General features: G+C 42.6%; 2 non-coding genes across 2 annotated transcripts; one reads left to right on the top strand and one right to left on the bottom strand.

The window, feature by feature from the left end:
* Positions 1-1,002: 1,002 nt before the first annotated feature.
* Positions 1,003-1,117, bottom strand: LOC136751958 (U5 spliceosomal RNA). Its single transcript, XR_010817141.1, has one exon. It is a non-coding gene; the product is annotated as a U5 spliceosomal RNA (small nuclear RNA).
* A 17,591-nt stretch (positions 1,118-18,708) lies between these two features.
* LOC136751947 (U5 spliceosomal RNA) lies at positions 18,709-18,823 on the top strand. The gene has a single exon (XR_010817131.1). It is a non-coding gene; the product is annotated as a U5 spliceosomal RNA (small nuclear RNA).
* The last annotated feature ends 406 nt before the right edge of the window (positions 18,824-19,229 follow it).

Here is a 19,229-nt window from a genome sequence, read left to right as displayed (position 1 = left end):
AGGAGCCTGAACAAGCCCCCGCTTCTGCATGGCTTCTGCATGGCGTCATCGCAACAAACTCTTTTGCACATACACTGGACCCCTGAGTGAGCGACACCTGCCCCCACTGCGGGGAGAGAGAGACACTTTTTCACTGTTTCTGCCACTGCCCTAGATTAGAGTTGCTGTTCACTGCACTGGAGAGCCTGTTCAAGCAGCTGGGCCTCCTATTCTCAAGCACTGTGTTTATTTTGTGAGTCCAGTACAAGCAGCGCCACAGACATGTTTGTCAGTTAGCAAACTTTCTAGTGGGGCAGGCTAAGCTGGCTATCCTGAGCAGTAGGAGAAGTCAGACTTAGCGGGTGCAGCAACAGTGTGCACTCTTCCTCTTCAGGTCTCTCGTAAGCTCCAGAGTGCGACTGGATTACAATTTCTACAGCCTGACGGGAGACCTGGACACTTTTCTGCAGATGTGGGGTGTCGGGGCTGCCCTCTGTGCCATATACTTTGGACATTTAAAACCAACTGGTTTAATTCACTTGAATATTTTATAGGTAGCACGTGTGTAGTGGTTTTTATTGAGCGTTTTTAGAATAGGCTGTGTTTTTATGTCGGGAGTTTTTTTCATGTCTTTTATGTGTTTCTAGTTTGTTTTAATTGTTTTTTTTTAGTAAAATAAAGGTGTTAAAAATCAAAAAATCTCTCTCTCTCTCTCTCTCTCTCTCTCTCTCACACACACACATACACACAACCAGCAAGACACACAGAGCCAGCCAGCTCAGCGATGATATCACAAACCTCTCTCTGAGCTGACTGCTATGACATCACAGAGCACGTGCATTCCGTTGCTTGCCATCTGTCAACCACTCAGTCACTGCCAGCCAGACTGTCTGGCTGGCTGGATGGGGGGGCTGTTTGCTGCTGCTGCGTACCTTAGCAAGCTTATCTGCTTGACCGGCCTTCCTCCTCCTCCGCCCACATGCCCACCTATGCTCGATCTGCTGTTCACCTGGATCACAGCTCCGCCCCAACAAGGCAGAGCCTCCCAAGAATGGTACAAACTCATCCACGTTCTCCTCCATGGAAAGCTTTAGCAAAAGGCAAAAGCGTTATAAGTAATGAAGAGGAACCCGAGTCCAAGACGCTTCCGACCAGCCATACATATTTGTGTGTATTAAAGATCACATTTCATTGCATTTTGTTTTTCTGTACTTTATTACATCTTATTGTGATTTTTAATTGTATTGTTAATTTTCCATATATATGTATATATGTATGTATGCATGTATGCATGTATGCATGTCCAATTGCTTTTAAAATACAAATGCACTGAATTGAGAGTGAGAGACAGAGAAAGAGAGAGATAGAAGTGCTAGGGCACATCTGTAACATAAACTAGGGAACATTAGTCACATGCTTAGGGAACATTCATAACATACAGGGAACATTTGTAAAACGAATTAGGGAACCTTTGTGACATACTAAAAGGACATACTGGTAAGATGTTGGACACATTTGAAACAACAAAAATGGCATTTGGTTATTTATTAGGGACATTTATACCAGTCTGAGCAAATATCTATGCATATTCCAATGTCTGCTGCAGGACTTACAGATTGAGTGAGGGGGTCAATATGTTTGATTCAGAACTAACCACTGCTTCCTCAATTTTGTTTTAAACATAATTTAAAAGAAAAGTGGGCTATACATTGGTTTGGAAAAAAGGAGCAGTGGTCCCTAAGACAATTTTTTTAGCTTTTGGACACAATTCCTAAAACCCATTTTCTGTAAAATATGTTATCAACTTGCATTAATAGATCATCCAAAGTACAATCATACTAATCATGAAAATGTTCATATTATTACATTCTAAGGGTTCTAGTCTATTGTGTATTGTATTTATTATCAGGCCCTTCTCTTATGTTTTACAGTTGTTATTATTATTCCGTACAATACAGGGATTAAATTAAGTATTTTAACCACAAAGTATTGGCTACAGTTATGATGCCTACTTCACTGTTCATATGCATACAGTTTCTGAGGTCTGGACCACTGCACAGTAGTCCCTGGAGTTGTAGTCCAGACCACTGCAAAATTCGTGCTGAAGTGATCTGGATCACCACGCAATGGCCCAAGGACCACTGCAAACTTGGATTTCAATGTTTTTGTGTAATCCATGTTGCAATAGCACCTACCATGTTCCTTTGTGGTGAGCTGGTTAATTCTGTTCTGGGAAAACCACAATCCTGCAGGTTTAATAAGTCTCTCTACACATCAGTCCCTGAATACCTTCAACCAATGGTAATGTTGACCAATTAAGCCCACGAATTGAGTCAATTAAGTTGTCAAGAACTAATGAGACTAATGTCTCAGTCTTCCCCCACTTTATTTAAAACGTCCTCATTTCTTAATTAAATAAATCATACAGTTTTTCTAATGTTACATTTTTTTATATATATATATATATATATATATATATATACACTTAGATTTTCCAAATGATAAACTGATGTTGCAGTAATTTAATCACAATAGATGTATATCAGTACAATAGGAACTTTTTTTTTTTTTTAAGAATGACAAATTAGAAGCCATTACTGAATTGAACTGTAATGTAACATGAAAACAGGTATGTACTACGAAATAACTAAATCTTTAAACTTGTCAGGTTTCATAACTTTACGACCACTAGGTACATCCAGCAGGTAATGCCACAGGAGTCTGCCGTCGCTGAGGTAAGACACAGTCTCTGGGTGCACTGTGACTTGGGCATCCCGAAGGCTGGAAGAATGGGTGACACCTAGGCATGGCTCAAGTGCTAGAGCAGGCTGCGGAACAACACCTGGAACAGGTAGCATATCCCTCTGGACAGGAGCTGTGGAAGAAAGAAAAGAGAGAGACGGCATCGAGTGATGACTGGAGCTCGCTGGAACTGGAAATGGGTAAGGGACGTCTCCAGACAAAGCCGTCAGTGTTGATGGCGGACTGACAGGTGCATCATCAGGATCTCTAAACAGCTGTGGAGGCGCTTCTGGATGAGCAGGTAAGTCAGACCAAGGACCTTTGTATGCCTTCAGCAGATTGTAATATACAATCCATGATTTGGATCGTGGATCTTTTGGGTCAGTGATTTCATAGGTCACGCCAGGACAACCGTCTTTATCCAACCTCTTCAGAACTCTATATGGCCCTTTCCATCTAGGAGTAAGTTTATTCCTTTGATTGGCAGGATCATCAAGGAAAACAAGATCACCTTCAGCATAGGGGTTAAAAGCAAGCTTTTGATCATAGTGAGTCTTTAGCAGTAGTTTAGATTCTTTTGACTACTCAGCGGCCATGTCAAAAGCATGTGACAGGCGATTAAAGACATCCTGGGCATAAGCAGCTGGTGTGCCCGGAGTTGCTTGAGTAGTGAATGAACTGCAGTTCAACAAAACGTCCACAGGCAGACAAGGTTCCTGACCATGAGCAAGGAAAAATGGAGTATATCCAGTACTGGAATGTACACTTGAATTGTACGCAAGTTCCACCTGTGAGAGGTATTTGTCCCATTCTCCTCCATTTTGGTAGATGTATTTAGCTAATTGGTCTTTTAATGTCCGGTTCAGTCTTTCCATCATGCCATCTGATTGGGCATGGTACGGAGATGTTCGTGTCTTCTCAATTCCCAACTTGCTACACAGCTGCTTCACCAGATCAGACTCAAACTGTCTGCCCTGGTCAGTGTGGATGGACTCAGGTATACCATGTTGACGGATGAAGTCTTCAAACAAGCATTGAGCTACACTTGTTGCACGCTGATCTTTTAAAGGAAAGAGATTCACATAGCATGTAAAATCATCCATTACAACAAGAACATACCTGTTGCCTTGAGAAGTGACTGGTAGCTCAGTGAGGTCAGCAGCAATTTTCTGGAATGGACGATCCACCACAATAGGTTGTGAAGGAGCTCTAGCTTTTGGTGTTGGAGCACTGCGAGTCTGACATGTTAAACACTCTGTACAGAACTTGTAAATGTCACGTGACATGTAAGGCCAATAGCAGATTTTTTTGGCTCTCTGCAAAGTTCGTTCAGTCCCTAAATGTCCACTGAAGACATTTCCATGTAGGTAAGTGAGGTCTGTCTGAATGAGGGATTCAGGAAGAACCAATTGGTAAGTATAGGCTTTCTGCAGAAAGGTTTTAATTTTTTGACAGAGGATCCCATTTTCCAAAGTCAGGCGAGGAAACTCATACCAGAGCTTTTTCAGAGCTGACGGGGAGATTTTGATTCGTCGTGCAGTAGGTCTTCGGTTATCCATTTCTTTCCATTTCATCACAGTTCTCAGAATGACATCCGCTTGTTTGTTTCTGCTTCAGTTCATCAATGTCTATTGCTAAATCTTCACAGGTTTGTCTTACAGGAACAGCTTGTTCAGGCTGTAGTTCAGAAGACCAACTGTTTTGCATGTCAGTAGATGACATACTTTTCTGTTTCTGTGAGGTGACAAGTAAACACTGCACTCCCTTACTACTCTGAGAAATGTCCGGTCTTCTGGATAAAGCATCAGCGTTGGCATGCTGTGCTCCTTCCCTGTGAATAATTACACAGTCGTACACATCCAGTTCTAGAATCCAACGTCCCCTTCTTCCTGTGGGATCACCATCAGCTGGACTTTTCTTCAGATTCAGCAATGGTTTGTGGTCTGTGACAATTTTAAATGGGGTGCCAGACAGAAAGTGCCTAAAGTGCCACACAGACCAGATTATTGCCCAGAGTTCAAGATCATATTTAGACCATTTTTTCTCTGAAGGAGTGTGGGTGTGGCTTGCGTATGCAATCACTCTTTCTTTTCTGTCTTGAACCTGAGTGAGCACAGAGCCAATTGCATTCTGAGAAGCATCGGTGTAGAGTAAGAATGGTAGAGAAAAATCTGGATAGGCCACTACTGGATGTTCAGTTAGAGCACACTTCAGAGAGTAAAAGGCATCTTCACATTCAGGGGTCCATTGAAAAACAACTCCCTTCTGAGTGAGCAAATGCAGTGGTGCAGCTTTTTGGGCAAAGTTTTTAACAAATCGTTTGTAATAGGAACAGAGACCCACAAAAGCTCTCACCTCAGTAGGTGTTCTTGGTGTTGGCCAATCTTTCACTTTGTCCAGCTTCCTGGATACTGGTCTGAGACCACCCTTGGTGATTACATGTCCCAGGAAAGAGACTTCATCCTGTGCAAGCTAACATTAACTGGCCTTCAGCTTTAGTCCTGCCTTTCAAAAGCGAAGAAAGACATCTTCCAAACTCTGCAGATGTTCAGGAAAGGTTTTGCTAAAAAACAAAACATCATCCAAACAGATGAGGCAGATCTTCCAGTGTAGACCACGAAGCAAAAGCTCCATTAAACGTTGGAAGGTAGGTGGTGCATTGGTCAGTCCCATTGGCATGACCTTAAAATGGTATAAGCCGCTGCCGGTGGTAAATGCGGTCTTCTCCCGGTCTTCTGATGCCAGCTGAAATTGCCAATAACCACTTGACAGGTCCATGGTACTAAACCAGCATGCCCCTGCCAGGCTGTCCAAAGCTTCAGAAATCCGTGGTAAGGGATGCGAGTCCCGTATGGTGACAGGGTTTAATTTCTTGAAGTCATTGCAAACTCTGTAGCTGCCGTCCTTTTTCTTGACTTAAACAACAGGTGAAGCCCAAGGGCTGCAGCTCTCCTCAATGAGGTCATGGGCCAGCAACTGCTGAACTTGTTTTTCTATTTCCTGCTTCAAAGCTGGAGAAGTCCTGTAAGCATGTTGGCGGATCGGTAGGGAATCTCCAGTTCGAATGTGGTGCTTTACAGCATCTGTGCAGCCATAGTCATGTTCATGTGAACTAAACGCATCACAATACTTCAAAAGTAAGTTCTCCAGCTGGTCCATTTGTGGATCACTCAATTTAGACTGACTGAAGTCCACTGTGGGTAACTTTGTGCCTTCTGTCTGCCTGATATTGTGCACAGTAGCCTCAATAACCTGGAACTCTTCACCTCCCTGATTTATCAGAGAGTAAAAATTTCCCAGTGGTGTGTTACTTGGGACATGGCAGTCGTCATTGGTAGGATTCATGACACCAACGGTTGTTAATCCTTTCGTCGCTGGAGACATTGTTCTGGCAACAAACAGACCTGGGTAGTTGCATGCTTCAGGTTCCAGTATTCCTAAGAAATTTGGAGTTGAGATTTGATTTTCTGTAAATGGCTGCAACTTTGCCATGATATTCATCTCAGTCATTGCAGGAATGTAGATTGGCACAAATGTCACAGCATTGCAACAAAGAGGTGTGATTTGCTTAGAAAACAACAGTGGGACTTTCCAGTTCCACAACTGTAGTTGTCCTTGTACATCAATCACTGCATGGTGTTTCTGCAGAAAATCCCATCCGAGTATGACAGCTTGATTGGAATTTTTTATCACTTGAACATCATGAAGAAAAACCTCCTCTCCAAGTCTAATACTAATGGTTAGTGTTCCAAGAGTATCAAGGCACTCACCAGTCACTGACCTTGCCAACACGTATGTCTTTCTGATGGACTTTGTCTTCAGTGCTGGAATTGACATTCTTAAATTTTCACTCATCAAAGAAATGTGTGAACCAGTATCAATGAAGGCTTGAACAGCAGTGTCTTCAATAACAGCAAAACAATATGAGGTTGGAGAGTCGTTTAACGCTGAAGCTTCAGACTCTGGGCCCCTGTAATTCAATGTAGCAGCTACTTGGCCCGTAGCACCTGCTACCACTTGTTTCCCTGATAGGTGGGATCCTCAGAATCAAAGCAAAGATGACGTTTGCTGTATCTGCAATCAGGCCTTCTCTCATGGTGATGTGGACTGGGTGTTCTCCTGGTGTACCTGTCCCTTGAGTGTGAGTAGGATGCAGATGGACTACGAGAATATCTTGAACTGCAGTGCTGATCAGGGTGAGATGAGTGATAGCGATTGCTAGGACTGTTAGTTATTGAATAGTAACGGTTTCTTGGTGATGGAGACCACCTTTCATATTTTTGCCTATGTAGGGAATGATGTCCGGGTCTTGGTCCAGGAGACATGTTTCTATAAAGGCGAAGAAACATCTCTTTGTGATCTAGAGGAAGAATTATACCCATCAGGGGATGCTTTTCGTGATGCACGATATTTCTCTTGTTTCATCCATTCTGGAGAGGGCTGACGGTCCTTTTTCCCCTCTTTGTACTGGCTGTGCACATGTTTGAGATTTTCTTGCTGTTGCTTCAACTGGCTCACCTCTACTCTGAATGCTTTAACATCTGCAGTTAAATCTGCAATAGCTTGTAGTAATTTGGGGGATTCCTCTGACGTAGATGAAATGGACTTGCTTGACACCATAGCTGTTAGGATATTTCCAGATTTACATATAGATGGTTGTTCCAGAACCTTCTCATTTATTGTGCTTTAGAAATGTGAAGAGGCAGTTCTTAATGCTTCCTGACCCGCTCCCACTTGCAAGCCGTTTTTAGGGCTTCCTCCAATCTACTTGCACCATGCTCATAACACTTTGCCTGCAGCACTGGGTCTAAACCAGCAACAAAACGTCTAAAACGCTCCATTTCAATAGCTGGCTGTCCGTAATTGGGAAACGCCTCTTGCACAAGTCTGCTTACTTCGGCTGCATAAACTTCTAATGCTTCTTTAGGCTGACGGGGTCTTGCATTAACAAAAGTTTGAAAATGCAGTAGGTATTCTTTTCTTCCAAAGACTTATTTTAATTTCTCTACTGTTTTAGCATAGTATTTTTGCATTTCAGAGGGTAAAGAAACCCAGTATGACAGTGCATCAGCACTTAAACGTGTTGGTACAAGTGTTGCAAGATCCTGGTGCTGTGTTTGTGCAGCTTTTACAGCCAATTCCAGACACGTGTTCCACAGAGAGAAACTTTCTTTATCCTTCCCATCTCCGTGAAAGCAAGGAGGCAGCTCAACACGATCATGTGTTACTCTGTCGTATTCGTGCGTCTTTCTGCATTAATCGCTTCATTTTCATTTGCTGCGTCAACATTAATCAATCTGTCTATCGGATTTTCCATGTTTTTTTTTTTTATACTTGTGTAACTTAGCTATTTGCGGTTAATTGACTTGACATAGCTGTTTATTACTTTCGTAAGTTTTTTTAATTATTATTTTCCGATTTTAACAGTACAGTTCACTCACCACTGACATGGTTTTGTCTCAGTCACCCGCAAGCACAGCTCACTGCATCCGGCCTCGGTAGAGAAAAAACTAAAGCAAACAATATCCCTCGCTGCCGCCAGTCTGTAAACCGTGAAACGAGTCTCTTCGGAGGTAGACATGTTGTTTGGGGTTCAGTTTACATCAGGACTCCTTGACACAATTTATTGTTCCTGGCATTTTTGTTTATGTCTCTTATGAACCGACTTGCAGTCACAAATACAATGCCGAGCACAGCAGTGCAGCGCCACTACTCCTCTCTATCCAGAACACAAAGACGTGCGTCACTCTAACCTGTCTGGCTTTACAACATGCAACTCAAATAATATGTTCTTGGGGGAACAACATAACACATAGCGATTCCTCCCTGCTATAAAGTAAAATAATGTATACGGTGTTTCTAATTTCTTTCACGATACCTTTTCATATATATTTATATTTCTTAATATTAAACTAATGTCACAGTAATACCAATGAGCTTTAACAATGCCGAACATTTTTATGCGTTTATCTCTAATAGTGAAGATATTGCATAGATGTATATCTTTCATATACACAAATAGAAAAAACGGTTTCCTAATCGAATATAGAACTGAAACTTTCAGACAATCCATGAAAAATGTAATGTAAACATTTACACTTCTTAACAATTCTATATATCAATTATATTCATAACCCTAACCCTAACACTAACCCTAACTTTAAGTTACAATTGTTCCCTAAACACTTTTCCCAATTTTGCAGGATCAATAAAAAACTGTCAAGCAATGTGATTAAACTTTACGGAAAATAATAATCTGTATATATTTAATTGTTTTGACAATGTTAAGATATAATGCATCTTTCACATAGGGAACATTTGTAACATGATAGGAAAAACAAACAAATGATGTAACTTTGAAAATATTCAATATTACAGCATACAGTATAATCAACACAGAACTGTGTCTATACTGAAAAGCTGTTGATATTTGAAAAGTGACAGAGGTTTGAATTTGAAAGTATCAATTCATAAAAGATACAATGAGCAGGAGCAGGAGCTGTGCGATCCATTACCCAGAGCACCTGAAGAACGCACAGGCCAGGAAGAGTCTCAGACAACACATACTGAAGGACAACCCAGAGACTCTCAGAGCCGACTTCTCTCAGACTGGAGACCAGCAAGTCACCAGCAACCTGGTCTTCTACACCGAGCACACCGACGCCTGGCACGCTGCCATCTGTCAACTGTACAGGCACATTAAAAGGAGAGGCATCAGTAAAGGAAGGCAGGTGTCAATCAGTGAGGAGGATAACCCAGACACCTCCATGCTGACAATCAATCTGTACCACACTGGAACAGTCTTAATACAGGGCAGCGAGGGCAGCCTGGGCACCTTTGAAAATCAGTTCCACTCACTGAAAACGCTGGCTGACAGAGAGAAAAAGGAGAGACGTGTCCAAAAGAGCACAGACGCAGCCACACAGGAGGAGAGTCCAGCCCCACACTGCCCAGTGAACGGAGGGGAGAGCACCGCGCCACACGCATCCCAGCGCAGGACACCCCTCAGACACCGACACAGTGTCCCAGCTGAGGGAGAACATGTCCCTGCTGGAGGTGGAGCTGATGGAGCTAAAAGAGCTGGTGCTGGCCATGCTCACAACCTCCAACACCACAGAGCAGCTAACAGACCAGCTCAACAGAGTCCAACACGAGCACAAGGTCACAGTGAGGGAGCTGAGGGAGGAGGTGAGGGAGCTGCAGCAGGACAGGGAGGCCATGAGGAGGGAGCTGACGGCCCTGAGAGAGGAACTGCAACGCAGAGACAAGACAGTGCAGAGCCTGAAGGAGCAGCTATACAAATTCACTGCCCACAACAACTAGCCCTCAAGAAACCCAGCAGTGCACAATGTGCAGAGCCCTCCCACCCCAATCACATCCAGACATACTGACTCTCACACAACACACCACTCACACACTGCACCCAACACACACACACAACCCGACCCGAACACACAGAGTGCACCCAGCACACACACACCCTGAGCACGACACACACAGTGCACCCAACACACACACACACCCTGACTCGGACACACACACTGCACCCAGCACTCACACACACCCTGAGCCCGAAACCACTAACAAAACCTGCGCACCACACACACAGGCTGAACCAAACACAGATGAGACCCCCTCACGCAGAAAGACTACCAGGAAGAAGAACACTGAAGTAGCCCTGCTGATAGACTCAAATGGCAAACTCATAAATGAGAGGCGGCTCTTCCCTGATGGCAAAATCTCCAAGGTCTGGTGTCCGACCACAGAGAGGGCCATTCAGCAGCTGTCCGAGAAGAGCCTCGGCTCCCCCAGCCATATTATTATACACACAGGCACAAACGACCTGAGGACCCAGCAGGACAAGGTGGCCAGCTCCATCAGAAGAGTGGTGGAGAGGGCCACCCAGACCTTCACCCACGCCAAAATCATCATCTCCACCCTGCTGCACAGGAAGGCCTTCCACCCCAACACCATCCACATGATCAACGCTGAGATCTCTCGGGGATGTGCTCTGATGCCAAATGTGCACCTGGCACACCACCCCACTCTTGGGGCCCACAGCTTGTTTGACAACGTCAATCTCCACAAACAAGCAGTGAGCGTCTTCGCAAAGACACTCAAAGACATTGCCCTGGGCCGAAACCCAGACAGCCCCCCACATGGCCACAGAAGGTTCTCCAGCACCCACACCACCCAGAACAACCCCGAGCCAATCAGGAGAGCGCCCCCTGGGAGCCCCCGCCCTCCACCTGCACACCACCTTCCACAGCCCGGACACCGCAGACCCCAGCCTGGATACGCCCGAACACAGAACAGCAAACCCAGAGTGGAGCCCATCCAGAACATGCACAGAGCAGCCCAGCAGCACAGCCAGCGCAACTACGCAGCAGCGGTCAGCAGAGTGGCCGACACCGACACCGGGGAGCTGCAGGAGATCCGACACCTGCTCAACCTCATCTGCACCCGACTGATAAGATAAGTAACTGTGCATAACAAAGAAACCACTGCAGGAGGTGACTAGCTATTACCACATCCGAAAATCACCCCTGTATAAATGTAGTTATATAATGATATATATGGACATTTTCTAAAAATAATGTAGATATATGGATGCTTACATATATGTGTATATATGTAGATATATGTGTGTATGCGTATGTATATAGGAGTGTAAGTCAGGAGTTTTTTATTTTTTATTTTTTTAATTTATTCGTTTCCTATTTTTACATATCACCAGTATTACTATTTATTTATATGTTTACTTTCCACCTCACACATTTCCAGATATATCTCATTCCAAAGGAGTATATAAATTGCTTAATTAGAGTAGAAAGAAATGCGATCCCTATCTATCACCATCCAGGGCCTGGGCTCCTCAGTGTTCGGGCTGAAGAGCACAGACCCGGAGTTCAGAGATAGAGTGAGAGACAAGGATGTCATCATCCTGCAAGAGACATGGTGTCGGGCAGACGTGTCCAGTCACTGTCCCTCAGGCTACAGAGAGGTCATAGTGCCCTCCCTGAAGAAGCCCTCCGTCAGACACGGCAGGGACTCCGGGGGCATAATAATCTGGTACAAAGCAGAGCTCAGTGACTCCATACAGCCCATCAAAACAGCAGAGTCACACATATGGCTTAAAATAAGCAATTAAATAATTTCTACACAAACCGATGTGTTCCTGTGTGCCGTGTATGTTCCCCCCTCAGAATCCCCATATCACAATGAGGAGATCTTCCCCAACCTCCAGACTGAGGTCTGCCACTTCCAGGTCCAGAGAAGTGTGCTGATCTGTGGGGACCTGAACGCCCGGACAGGCAGGCTGCCTGACTTCACCAGCACACAGGGAGACAGCCACATATTCGGCCACACCCCCTTAAACACCCCCATCAGCTCCCTCAGACACAGCCACGACAGGGGAGTGAATAAAAACGGGCAAAAATTACTGCAGCTCTTTCAGGGACTGGGACTGTATATCGTGAATGGCAGGATCCGGGGAGATTCTCTGGGAAGATACACCTACAGCTCAGCTCTTGGCAGCAGCACGGTAGACTATGCTATCACAAACCTAGACCCCTTCTCTCTCAGTGCATTCACCTCTATCAGACCACAGCCAAATCACTGTGTTCCTGAAGAGGACAGAGCACAGCAGCAGCGCTCACACACAGCCCAGCAAGCTGTACAGCCTCAGACACTCCTACAGATGGGCTCCAGACAGCACACAAGAGTACCAGAAAGCAACTGGCAATCAAGACATCCAATCACTAATACACACCTTTCTGGTCACCCCAAATCAACATAGTAATGAAGGAATACATCTGACTATAAAATACTTAAATCATATATTTGAAAAAGCAGCTTTACAGTCAAAATTGAAAATTAAAAAGAACATCCCAACAAAATACAAAGAGGAGAATTGGTTTGACAAGGAGTGAAATAGAATAAGGGAGGATCTGAGGAACAAAGAAACACTTAGATCAAAAAGTACAACACACCCGAAAGCAACTGACAATAATCGAAGAGTCCATTAACACAAATTGATTCTGGGAAAACTGGAAAAAATGTAATAAATTAAAACCTGAAGAATTGGCCATTCAAAATTGAGATTTTTGGAAAAACCACTTTGAAAGACTTTATGAAAACATTCACCACACTGAGAAATCAGCTCAGCATGACATCAGTGTGAAACTAAAAAGAATGGAATTGGCATTTAAAGACACCCAGAATCCCCTGGACTCAACTATTACTGAGCAGGAGTTGCAGGAGAAGCTGCGCGCCCTGCTGCCCAGGAAAGCATGCGGGCCTGATGGCATCTCCAACGAGATGCTGAAACACAGCAGCCCTGAGCTACAGCAGGCCCTGCTACGGCTGTTCAACCTGGTGCTCAGTGTGGGCCACTTCCCTGACAGCTGGCATAAAGGACTGATCACCGCGATTCATTATAGTGGAGACAAATTGGACCCTAATAACTACCGGGGCATCTGTGTGAGCAGCAACCTGGGGAAGGTGTTCTGCAGTATCATTTACGCCCGGATACTGGCCTTCCTTACCGAGCACAGTGTCCTGAGTAAGAGTCAGATTGGCTTCCTCCCAAAACACCGCACAACTGATTATATTTACACCCTACACACCCTCATTGACAAACAAGATCTTTTAAAGATGTTATGGATGATTGTTTTTAAAAAAAAGATTTTAAAAATGAATCTTAATTGTTTTTAAAGATTTAGTTGCTTTTAAACCACATTGTTTAGGGTTTTTGGTTTAATGTTTTGTTATATTCCTTTGTCAAATACATTGACCGTTTTGGATTTAATTTTAAATGCATTGGACCTTTTTTGTTTGTTTTTTATTTTTACTTTTTTAATTGTTTTTTTATTTTGTCCAATGCATTTTCAGTTATTTTCAATGTATTTGACCTTTATGTTGGTGAGCAGTTTTTGCATTTATCACGTTTGTTTTGTTGTTTTGGGCACGTTTTGGAGTTAATTGTTTTGTTCTTTGTTAAAATCACAGATTTTAAAAATTTTAAGTGATTTTAAGGATTGATATTTTAAAGATTTTAATCATAAGCATTAAAAAATTTGAATTGTTTTTATTTATGTATAATGAAAAATACTAAATTCAATAAAATAGTAGTATCTGTGTGAGCAGCAACCTGGGGAAGGTGTTCTGCAGAATCATCAACGCCCGGATACTGGCCTTCCTTACCGAGCACAGTGTCCTGAGTAAGAGTCAGATTGGCTTCCTCCCAAAACACAGCACAACCGATTATATTTACACCCTACACACCCTCATTGACAAACACGTCAACCAAAATAAAAATAAAATATTTGCTTGTTTCATAGATTTAAAAAAAGCATTTGATTCATTCTTGCACAAAGGTTTATTTGACAAACTTCTCCAAAGTGGTGTAGGGGGTGAAACATATGACATCATCAAATTAATGTATATTGGAAACGAGTGCGGAGTTAAAATTGGCAATAAAAGAACAGAGTTCTTCACTCAGAGGCGTGGGGTGAGGCAGGGCTGCAGTCTGACCCCAACGCTATTCAATATTTACATCAATGAATTGGCCACAATGCTGGAGCAATCTGCAGCCCCCGGCCTCACCCTACATGACACAGAAGTCAAGTTCCTGCTCAACGCAGATGACCTGGTGCTGCTGTGGCCCACAGAGCAGGGGCAGTACTGTCAGACCTGGGCCCTGGCAGTAAACATGAAAAAGACAAATACCATGATATTCCAGAAAAAGGCCAGGCCTCAGGGAACTAGGTACCACGTCACTTTAGCAAACAGCACCATCGAACACTGCACCCACTACACATACCTAGGCCTCACACTCAGCTCAACAGGAAGCTTCAACACGGCGGTGAAGACACTGAGAGAGAAAGCGCGCAGGGCCTTCTATGCCATAAAGAGACACATTTGCATAAAAATACCTGTACAAATCTGGCTAAAAATATTTGAATCCATAATCCAGCACATTGCTCTCTATGGCAGTGAGGTGTGGGGTCCCCTCACAGGGCAGGAGTTTGCTCAATGGGACACACACCCAATAGAAACCTTGCATAAAAATATCCTACAGGTGCAAAGGAAAACACCGAACAACGCATGCAGGGCAGAATTAGGCCAATACCCATTATTAATCAACATACACAAAAGGGCAATTAAATTCTGGCTCCATCTAATAAACAGCGACACACACTCCTACCACCACAAGGCCCTGCAATGCCAAGAGCTGAACCCAGAGAGGAGCCCCCTCAGCCAGCTGGTCCGCAGGCTCACTGCGCAGACACACACTGACACCGGCCAGCCTCAGGACAGCAACACACACATGCACACAATCAGAGTCAACCAAATTATCACACAGCACAAAGAAAACTACATCACCCATTGGGAAACACACACACAAGCACAAAGTAAACTGCAGTGCTATCGGGCCCTAAAAAGACACTACACATTGTCAGAAAACCTTAAATTAATAACGAACGAAAAACACTAAAGGATCCTGACCAAATACAGGCTCATTGAGCACAGCCTGGCCATCGAGACGGGCCGACACAGGCAGACCTGGCTGCCCAGAGAGGACAGGCTGTGTCCCCACTGCCAACGCCGAGAGGTCGAGACAGAGCTGCACTTTATTCTAAAATTTGAAAAATATAAACATTTATGAGCAAAATTTTTCCCCAAAATAGCAGATCTCTATAAGAGATTTCAAGACCTGCCAGACTCGGAGAAAGTGCCAGTCATTCTGGGAGAGGAGACCAGCTGCATATTACTGGCAGCCCAGTATACAGCTGCCTGCCACAGCCTGAGGGACACAGTGGATACTCAGTCCACTCACACAGGGGACACCCCTGGACACAGGCAATGACACCTATGCTACACCCAATTTTTACTATCAATATCAGTTTTATGTCTCTCTGAACTATGATTGAATTTTATTAATTGAAATTAATCAGTTACCTGTTTTTAACATATATATTGTGTATTTATGTATGCAAATGTACATATATATGTTCAAAACTGTTGTTTGTCACCATTGCTTTGGCAATACTTCTTTTTGGTCATGCCACTAAAGCACGTTGAATTTGAATTTGAATTTTGAGAGAGAGAGAGAGAGAGAGAGAGAGAGAGAGAGAGATAGAGTGTGTGTGTGTGTGTGTGTGTGAGAGTGGGAGAGTGGGTGGCTGTGTTAGTGTCTGTCTGCCTGTCTGTCTGTCTCTCTCTCTGTCACTCTCTCTCTCTCTCTCTCTCTCTCTCTCTCTCTCTCTCTCTCTCTCTCTCTCTGTCTCTGTAGATGCATCATAGGGAACATATGTAACAATCTCTCTTTTTGTTTACCAAAAATGTGAATGAACGTATTTCAAGTGGGTTTTGCCTTGGTTGGAAACGTTTTAAGATGATTTATGATGTGTAAATTGGATAAGTCTCAATTCTCCGTAGTTTTCAATGTATGTGCCATTCAGTAGCGTTCATGTTACAGATGTGTCCTATGCAGTGGTAGTGTCAGTAAAATGTCAGTAAAACTTTATTTTAGCAATAATACAGGGGAACAAATGCAAATAGAGGGTCCTCACTTTGTATCTAATTTACCAACAACGTTTAAAATTCGGTCTTGCGAAGCTGCAACAAATGCTGTATAATCGTATGTGTGTTCATTCACCACGTGCTAAAGTCTGATAGCTTTGATTATATATATTTCTTCTCATGTACAACAAATGCTATTTGCTTGATTTTAACAGAGTATGTCATAAATTCCATTATTATGAAGCCTGCCAAATTGTATGCTGTAATATTAAATATATTCAAAGTTACATAATTTGTATGTTTTTCCTATTATGTAACAAATGTTCCCTATGTGATAGATGCATTATATCTTAATAATGTCAAAACAATTAAAGATATACGGATTATTATTTTTGGAAAAGTTATAACACATTGCTATTAACTATGTGTGTCAGTAAAAGTTTAAAAAATCCTTACAGTTTTTTATTGATCCTGCAAAATGAGTGTTTAGGGAACATTTGTAACTTAAAGTTAGGGTTAATGTTAGGGTTTGGGTTATGAATATAATTGATATATAGAATTGTTAAGAAGTGTAAATGTTTACATTCGATTTTTCATGGATTGTCTGAAAGTTTCAGTTCTATATTCGGTTTGGAAACCGTTTTTTTTCTATTTGTGTATATGATAGATATACATCTATACAATATCTTCACTATTAAAGTTAAACGCATTATTATTTTCGGCATTGTGAAAGCACATTGGTATTACCTATGTGTATCTTTAAAAGTTTAAAATTCTTAAAGGTTCTTTATTGATCTTGCAAAATAAGCTTTAAGGGAACATTTGTAACATAGAGTTAGGGTTATCCCCTGGGTAAGGGTTACATCTTACACAAGGGTTACACAAGTGCCGGAATGAGGTGAAGGACTCTGCTGTTTTGACTTCGGTGGTGGAATGACCTGCCCACCAAAGTCAAAACAGCAGAGTCCTTGACCTCATTCCGGCGCTTACTCAAGACGCATCTCTTCCGACCGCACTTGTAATATTAGTCCTCTATCCCTGCTAGATAGCACTTCAGCTTATTATGCTCCTCTCGTTCTTGAATGTTTTCCTCCTTGCTCCCTTTCCTGTAGCCCTAGTCTGTTACCCTACATCTTGAGAGCACTTAGCTTTCACCGTCCAGGATGTAGGAAGTCTTTTACTGTACTTGTGTAAATTGTAATTGGAATTTTTAAAATGTATTTTGATTTGCGATATTTTTTTGCTAAGTTGAATTTGTAATGATTGATGCCTTGTACTTCTCTGTATTTTTGCACTTATGTTGTAAGTCGCCCTGGATAAGGGCGTCTGCCAAGAAATAAAAATAATAAAATAATAATCTTCAACAGTAAGTTTATTCATGTTAATTTTTCTCTTCAATGTTAAAGAACAGAATTAACCAGCTCACCACAAAGGAACATGGTAGGTGCTATTGCAACATGGATTACACAAAAACATTGAAATCCAAGTTTGCAGTGGTCCTTGGGCCATTGCGTGGTGATCCAGATCACTTCAGCACGAATTTTGCAGTGGTCTGGACTACAACTCCAGGGACTACTGTGCAGTGGTCCAGACCTCAGAAACTGTGTGCATATGAACACTGAAGTAGGCATCATAACTGTAGGCAATACATTGTTGTAAAAATGCTTAATTTAATCCCTGTATTGTACGGAATAATAATAACAACTGTAAAACATAAGAGAAGGGCCTGATAATAAATACAATACACAATAGACTAGAACCCTTAGAATATAATAATATGAACATTTTCATTATTAGTTTTATTGTAGTTTGGATGATATATTAATGCATGTTGATAACATATTTTACAGAAAATCGGTTTAAGGAATTGTGTCAAAAAACTAAAAGAATTGCTTTAGGGACCATTGCTGCATTTTTCCAGACCAATGTATAGCCCACTTTTCTTTTAAATTATGTTTAAAACAAAATTGAGGAAGCAGTGGTTAGTTCTGAATCAAAACATATTGACCCCCTCACTCAATCTGTAAGTCCTGCAGCAAACATTGGAATATGCATAGATATTTGCACAGACTGGTATTAATGTCCCTAATAAATAACCAAATGCCATTTTTATTGTTTCAAATGTGCCCAACATCTTACCAGTATATGTCCTTTTAGTATGTCACAAAGGTTCCCTAATTCGTTTTACAAATGTTCCCTGTATGATATGTATGTTCCCTAAGCATGTGACGAATGTTCCCTAGTTTATGTTACAGATGTGCCCTAGCACTTCTCTCTCTCTCTCTCTCTCTCTCTCTCTCTCTCTCTCTCTCTCTCTCAATTCAGTGCATTTGTATTGTCAAAGCAATAAACAATATCATTATAAATCACAATAAGATGTAATATAGTACAGAAAAACAAAATGTAATAAAATGTGATCTTTAATACACACAAATATGTATAGCTGGTCGGAAGCGTCTTGGACTCGGGTTCCTCTTCATTACTTATAACGCTTTTGCCTTTTGTTAAAGCTTTCCATGGAGGGGAACGTGGATGAGTTTGTACCATTCTTGGGAGGCTCTGCCTTGTTGGGGCGGAGCTGTGATCCAGGTGAACAGCAGATCGGGCATAGGTGGGCATGTGGGCGGAGGAGGAGGAAGGCCGGTCAAGCAAATAAGCTTGCTAAGGTACGCAGCAGCAGCAAACAGCTCCCCCCATCCAGCCAGCCAGGCAGTCTGGCTGGCAGTGACTGAGTGGTTGACAGACGGCAAGCAACGGAATGCACGTGCTCTGTGATGTCATAACAGTCAGCTCAGAGAGAGGTTCCTGATGTCATCGCTGAGCTGGCTGGCTTAGTGAGTCTTGCTGGCTGTGTATGTGTGTGTGTGTGTGTGTGTGTGTGAGAGAGAGAGAGATAGAGAGTGTGTGTGTGTGTGTGTGTGAGAGAGACAGAGAGAGAGATTTTTTGAATATTAACACCTTTATTTTACTAAAGAAATACT

Source organism: Amia ocellicauda, chromosome 6, assembly GCF_036373705.1.
Source record: "Amia ocellicauda isolate fAmiCal2 chromosome 6, fAmiCal2.hap1, whole genome shotgun sequence".
In the NCBI taxonomy this organism is placed as follows: Eukaryota; Metazoa; Chordata; class Actinopteri; order Amiiformes; family Amiidae; genus Amia; species Amia ocellicauda.
The sequence above is the reverse complement of the archived record's forward strand: the minus strand, read 5'-3'. Positions and strand labels throughout refer to the sequence as shown.